The 7282-nt window shown below is 44.8% G+C and overlaps 1 long non-coding RNA gene across 5 annotated transcripts in view; it reads left to right on the plus strand.

Moving 5' to 3' along the window:
* Positions 1-6908, plus strand: part of LOC126503854 (uncharacterized) — a 29004-nt gene extending 22096 nt beyond the window's left edge. For 2 of the 5 annotated variants that reach the window (XR_007592420.1, XR_007592421.1), the window contains 6 exons: positions 1111-1254; positions 1559-1799; positions 3168-3361; positions 3485-3539; positions 5918-5977; positions 6379-6908. This is a non-coding gene — a long non-coding RNA (uncharacterized lncRNA). Of the gene's footprint in view, positions 1-1110; positions 1255-1558; positions 1800-3167; positions 3362-3484; positions 3549-5917; positions 5978-6378 lie in introns of all 5 variants that reach the window. The other 3 variants (XR_007592422.1, XR_007592423.1, XR_007592424.1) reach the window with 3 other exon arrangements.
* The last annotated feature ends 374 nt before the right edge of the window (positions 6909-7282 follow it).

The raw sequence follows: 7282 nt of genomic DNA on the forward strand, positions 1-7282 counted from the left end.
TTGTCTTCAAAAGAGTCAGAGTCATGAAAGGCAAAGACCTAGACACTTTGAAACTGAAGCATAGAAAAAGACAGGAAACCAACCACATACAGCTTCATTCTAGGTCCCTTTACCATGAAGGGCATTATTGGGACAACTGGTATACCTTCAGATGGGGTCCAAAGTGTGGGCAGTGGAGACGCAACAATGTTTACTTTCTGGTGATGGCTGAACGTGACTAAGCAGAATGGCATGCTTGTTTGTAGGACTCATACACTGGAATGTCCAGGGTGACTGGACATCACAGCAGCAACTGGCATGTCTGATCATTTAAGGAAAATTTCTGTGTACTGAGCTCTTGGTTTTAAATAAGTGTTACCGTGTCTCTAAGTGAAAAAAAGAGGGAGAGAAGGAAGAAAGCAAGGGAGGAAGGGAGGGGGAGAGAGAAGAACAGAGGAAGGGAGAAGGAAGGGAGGGAGGAAGGGAGGGAGGAAGGAAGGGAGGAAGGAAGGGAGGAAGGAAGGGAGGAAGAAGGTGGCACCATCACAGTGAGGTTCATTCAGCTGGTCCTAGCTTCAAGCTTCTTGAACTTGTGGAGCCCATTTGGAGATTCCTGTAGGGATGTGTACCAGTTTCTTTAGTAGCATCGTAAGGGGAGAGGTTTACTCAGATGCACGATATGGAGATGCAGTCCATAAGACAGAAAGGGCATAGAAGCTGAAGTGACTGCCTATGGCAGCAAGAGTTGGTGGCAACTTCTTTACCTGTTGGTCAGCCAGGAAGCAGAGGTCGGGTCAGAAGCAGTGTTTTCAAGGTTACCCACAGTGACCTATTTCTGCTAAGTAGACCAAAGCTTCCACAGCTTCCTAATAGTTCAAACCTTAGTAAGACCTGTGTGGAAATGGGTGGGGACAGAGGGAGGAAGGAAGGAGGAGGAGGAGGCAGTATGAGCAACAGGTAAATGTCTCTACTTAATCTGGTGACAGCACAATACTTGATTGGAAACATCTTTAAGTGGCTGCATGTGTTCCTGTGTATAGAAACTTTTAAAATTGGAGATCACACCATACAAACAGTTTATGACCTTACCTATGTTTTCTGAAAATTACTTTTTTTTTTTTTTGGAGATAGGTCTCGCTGCGTAGTCTTAGCTGACCTAGAGCTTGCAACGTAGACTAAACTGGCCTTGAACTCACAGAGAGCCACCTGCCCCTGCCACCCACGTGTTGGGCCTAAAGGATGTGGTACCACGCCCCGTGACACGTTATTCTAAAGGTTAGTTAATAAATAGCTCTCGGTTGTGAATCATAGTCATTTATTTAACTAACCCCAGCTGTAGTTCGGCTTAGCACTCCTGTCCCACCCTCCGTCCCCCGGATGTTGGCCTCTGTTATTCCCCAGTATGAGAGGGAAAAGGAAAACGCCTACAAGATAATTTTGAGGAGACCTTATAGTGTTTCTGCTTTCCCATGGATAGAATTGGGCTGTGGAGGGGAAGTTTTGGGAAATGAGCTGAATTCATTTTTTTCTTTTCTCCATTTATTTATTTATTTATTTGTTTGTTTATTTTTGATGGTAGAAGACTCTTCTGGAGACTGAATTTAGGGGCCTCCTGCATTCAAAGAAAGCACTCTACGCCAAACTACATCCCCAGCCCTGAAATGATCTGAGTTCAAATCCCAGTTCTCTTCTTCCCAGAAATCTTAGGACATGCTACCTAATATCTCCATGCCTCAGTCTCCTCATCTGGAACACAGGGGTGAAATAAAACATACACAAAGTCACCGAAAGACCGACGAGTTGTGAAGCCTTTGTACAGGGTATGTGTTCATACAGGGTATGTGATCACTGGTATTAACCATTGTTAGTATTATGAATAAACACGAGGCAGTTTTTGAGGCCCAAAGAAAAAGACAGCAAGTAGGTGAGCCCCTTTCCTGAGAGGGGAAAGTCCCCTCTCCTGGTGACAGGAGTCATTATGATGGAAAGAACATTTTGCAAGGACTCATGACATTTTAATCTCTGAGTAATAGATTCCATTGCCTACAGAGCCATGGCATTTCCATTTATTGCTTTTTCCTCTTCTCTCTCAGACCTGGAGTCTGTTCTCCCTCTGGCCACCAGGCGCTGTTTCTGGATGAGGCTCACTGCTATGCCAGGTCTTACTCTGGCAAAGGGGCCTGAAGACCCAGCAAGGGATGTGGAGAGCCCTTAATCCCCCTTCTGTCCTTACATGTTCTCCCAGTGGTATGACCAAATGATGTTGGGTATAACTTTAAGGTCATTATATTGGTGTCAATACTTCACAATGTTGTCCAAGGCACTATACTGTAATTGTGACCATAACCTTAGTGTTCCAGAACATGCCCCCCCCCCCCCCGACACATTTAGAGACTGCAGTCTGTATGTTTCAATGGTGTTTTATTTAACTAAACAGAGGAAGCAAACTTCTCAGTGGGGGAACATGAGCAAAGATGAGGGGACTGGGCGTAACCCAGTCTTCACAGTCTTAGGGTTCCTATTGCTTCGACGAAACACCACTACCTAAAGCAAGTTGAGGAGGAAAGAGTTTATTTGGCTTACACGTCACATTACTGTTCATCATCCAAGGAACAGGGCAGGAACCTGGCATGCAAAGGCTATGGAGGATGCTGCTTACTGGCTTGCTTCCCAAGGCTTGCTCAGCCTGATTTCTTGTAGAAACCAGGACCACCCGCCCTGAGATGGCACCACCCCCATCAATCACTAATTAAGAAACTGCCCTACAGGCTCGCCTACAGCCCAATCTTATGGAGGCATTTTCTTAATTGAGGTTCCCTTCTCTCAAATGACTGTAGCTTGTGTCAAGTTGACATTAAAGTATCTACCACAAACGCCTATTACACACTTGCTGGGAATCTCACACTGTGACTCAAGGCGTGCTGAGTGAGAGGGTGTGGGCAGTTTTCCTCTAAACTGTGGGTAATCATTCCCCTGATCCCCGTAGATCTCCGTTACGAAGTTCTAACTGGTCTCATTCTCCTCTCCTATCATCAAGCCCTGGCTCTTTGTATTTATCTGCTCTGAACCCCCTCTGCCCAGGTCAGGCATGGCAGAGCAACACAAAAAAGCAATGATCTCCTCACCCAAGGGTGCAGTATGAAGGTGGGAAAAAGAAACCCTTGCTGACATTTTTTTTTTGCCTCCAGCTGTGAACATGACTTGGTTACCCAAGGAGCTGTGGAATCTCTCTTTTCTTCTTCCACAAGGTCTGCTGTCCCCAGCAGTCTACAGGCCTGGTTTAATCACCATAAGCTTCACGTGATGGAGAAAAATAAACTTACATCAAAGTTTCTGCTTCAGTCCAGGAGAAAACAGCTGTCGGCACACCTTCAGTGTCAAGGTCGCTGCTTAGCTTATCAGTAAAAATACCATAAAACGGGGAGGGGGGCACGACCTTGACTCATATTCCAAACAATCTCCATAACCTGAAGGGTAAAGATAAAAGTAATTATTTCTTTTCCAGGAAATAGGGTGGTGCTTGGGCAAGGAGTGAGGAAGAGGATCGCACCCCAACTTCTGTAAGCATGGTAGGGACATGTCAAGAAAACAGACATGGGGGGGGTTGTGGAATATTGTTTTAATTGGGCAAAGATGTGTTACGATTGTTTATGCTGCAGAATATTACTTTAACTGTGTAATGGTGCGTGACTCTTGTTTATCCTGCCTTTGTTTAACGATGCAAGGATGTGTGTTTAATTACGTAAAGATGTGTTGCAACTGTTGCACCTTGCCTGCCCAAGGCACCTGATTGGTCTAATAAAAACGCTGACAGGTCAATATCTAGGCTCGTGATAGGTGGGGCTGCCAGGCAGAAAGAATAAATAAGAGAAATCTGGCTAGAAAAAAAAAGGAGGAATGAGAGGAGGAGGAGGAGGAGGAGGAGGAGGAGGAGGAGGAGAGAAGGAGGAACATGCTTGGGGCTAGCCAGGCAGCCACTAGTCAGCCAGACAAAGAAAGAAAGAGACACAGAAGTAAGCAAGGTAGTAAGCCCTGAGGCAAAAGGTAGATAAAAAGAAACAAGTTAATTTAAACTAAAAAGAGCTAGCCAGAAACACGCCTAAACTAGGCCCAGCATTCAAAACTAATAGTAAATCTCTGTGTCATGATTTGGGAACTGGTTGGTGGCCCAAACAAAAAAAGAGTGGCCTTTGTATGGTGACCTGCCAACTCCAACTCCTTCCTGGATTCAGCGTCAGAGAAGCCATGTCATGTGGTAGTTTGATTGTTTCTAGAACGCCACAGAATTTTCCAAGGTGGTTTCTGATATTCGGCAAAACTTGGAAATTTTGAATCCCCCTCCATCACAGAAAGAAGAGCTTTTCTTCCCCCAATGTTTGGGGTCAAACTAAGAACCTTGCACATGTTAGGCAAGTACTCTGTCGGTGAGTTACACCGATTCCTGCCCCTATTGTCTTTTCTTCCTACTATTAAAACATACCAAGAAAAATGGTTTTCCCACAATTAAAAAAATTACCACTCCAAACATACATACACATGGAAAAAATTAAGAAATTAAGATGAATTTGTAATTTTACCGAAAGACACCAGCCTTACTTCATCCTGAGCTGGTCCCCCTTTTTTTCCAGAAACCATTTCTCTGAATTATAAAGTTTCAAATTTCCTGATGGTTAGCTCCACAGTGATTAAAAAAATGCTATACAGACTTCTGTGGCTTATATTTATCCTTTATACACTGACTTCCTGTTCAAGTGAGTTTCACCCTTTCTCTCTTCCAAGCTCCCCTGCCCTTTACCGTATATATCATTAGCTTCCGTGCATGGCTTTTATAAAACCCTACCATGGAGTTTCTGTTGATCTTATCAAGTATTATAATTTGAAAGCAGTTTCTGTTAACTTAAAGAAAAATCAATACCAAGTGGAGGAACAGAGTGAGGGGCGTGGTACCCACTACATGCCTATAATTCGATCGCTTGTGAGGCTGAGGCTGGAGAATCAAGGCTTGAGGCCAGACTAGGCTACAGAAACAAGCTCTGGACCAACCTGGGTTACATAGTGAGACCTCAAAAAAAAAAAAAAAGCACCCATTTGGAGCCTGCAATTTAGAGGTCACAATAAAACAGCATTGGCTCTTGTTCCCCTAAGGGCTGTTCCTTGGGAGGTGGAAAAGATTGTCCTTGCTTATCTCCCTTCTTGTGGGGAAGTAGAGCAATGGCGAGATAGTCCTCACGTGACATGCTTGCTTAAGTCCAGGTAAAATGATTGCTCTTCTCTGAGTAGGAGGACAGACAACAGACAAAGCTCTCCTCTTTCATCCAAGTCCTGAGTGGTGTGTGTTGCTGCAGAGAGTGAGGGCGTGTTACAGGGAGGCTGGAACACGCCTGCGCTTAGGCCGGTTTCTCTACATTGGCCTTACTGGGAGTTGCTTGGCTTTGTGTCTTAGGCCCTAATCAGATCACTCGGTGGGGCCGATGGTCACACAACAAGCCGATTTAAAGTCAGCAGCCACCTGTGAGTCCACGGTCCACCTGGCTGAGATTCCTGTTTGTCTTTTTTAAAAAATTGTTACTCTTTGAGATTATAATACATTTAAACTTTCAATTCACAAATGACTTGAGAGACAAGGCCCTCCCTCATTCGCACTGGGTGGTCGCCTTTGACACAGCCCTTCATCTCTCTGTCTTCCTGCCGAGAACCGGTGCTATCACATGGTTCCCCGAAGTCTTGGGAACTGGTGAAGAGCAAGTGGCAAGGTTTTTAGCCAAAGGGGCAAATCCCAGGTTCCCGGACTCAGCTGAAAAATTGAGTTTTTAGAGATGTTCTTGCTGAAACATTCTGTAACCCCTTCTGCAGCCTCAGCAATACAGTTAGCATTCCCAGGGTGCTGCTCTAAGTGTCTGTGGCTGTACTGAATTTCTGCATTCTCCTTCCCTTTCAGCTTCACCCTGAACAACACCCTGACATGGATACTCTTATTGCCAGTTGGAGTGATAAACTTGTAAGTGGTAAATTGTTCAAGCCGAGTCATCTAGCTACTGGGAGAGCCAAAGTTGGTGAGCGAGCACCGCAGGCAAAATTCGAGCAGCTCTGCCCCTCTGTCTCCCTTGCAGAGTTAGCTTTGGTTTTGTTACTTGGCCATTAACCTGTGAAACAGAACATGGGAGAAAGCACTATTTAGTTGAGCCAAAGGTTTATGGTTTGACCGAAACGTAGTCGAATCGGTTTTGTGTGCAGGCACTCAGAGAAGGAAGTTTTGAACTTTCTCTGATTGGTCTGACAGGCATGCAAATAGTGACACGGGCGGCTCTGAAATAATTTGGATTAGAACAATTAGTGAAAGAAAAAACTGATGAATTTCCTTATTGCTTAAAATGTCTTATTGTGTTTATTTATTGGTAGAGGCATGCCAGGGTCAGAGGACAGCTTGCAGGAGATGGTTCTCTCAATCATCTGGGGCCGGGAGAGCAAACCCAGATCACCTGACTTGAATGGTAAATGCCTTTACCCACTGAGCCATCTCACCAGTTCAAAGGTTGATTGCATATTGTGAATTTACCCTGTTACCATGATGCTGCGTTATCTTATGATATTCCTAGATTTCCTATTATTTTTGCTACCATATACATATGTTTGGTAGAATGTCACATATAAATGTACACGTTTTATACCATATATACTCTGGAAATATATATCTGAGAGATATTTCAGTTTCCAAAAGCACATAACATTTCCCCAAGGATATCTTTTCAGACATGCCCATGACCCATCTTCTTTCCCACTCAGCTGCAAGAATCGCAGAGTTCGGCCAAGCCCCTGCTATCTGCTTTCACTAAGTCTCTGCCAGCCAACTGCTGGCCGCAAAAGGGTATATCTTAAAGAGATGGGAGTTAGGAAAGATTCAAGTTTACTCAAAACCCACAAGCTTGGGAATAAAGAGGGGTTACTGACTTAACTCTCCACGGGCGGGGGAGGGGGCGGGGGGGGGGGCTCAGGAGCACAAAGGGCTTTGGAGGGCAGAAGAAAGACCCAGGGTAGATCTGTGTTCTGTTCTCTGAAACTCTGCGGTGAGTTATCCTCGGGGACCAGTTCCTGCAATTCTCCTTTTGAATCCTTGTGCTTTGTGTTAGTTGAGACATAAAGCCAAACAATGAATTTCTGTGAATCTGAAAAAAAAAACCCAACTTAACTGTAAGTGTCTTACCCATCTCCGTGGGACTTTTCTTCAGAATTGAGAATGCCCAGTAAAAAGGAAGGGGGACATGGAAGGAAGGGGCGGTGAGGAGGGCGAGAGGAGGGGCAAGTC

The sequence above is a fragment of the Alexandromys fortis genome, unplaced genomic scaffold (genome assembly GCF_014885135.2).
Source record: "Alexandromys fortis isolate MF-2015 unplaced genomic scaffold, M_Fortis_MF-2015_v1.1 scaffold_50, whole genome shotgun sequence".
Taxonomy (NCBI): domain Eukaryota; kingdom Metazoa; phylum Chordata; class Mammalia; order Rodentia; family Cricetidae; genus Alexandromys; species Alexandromys fortis.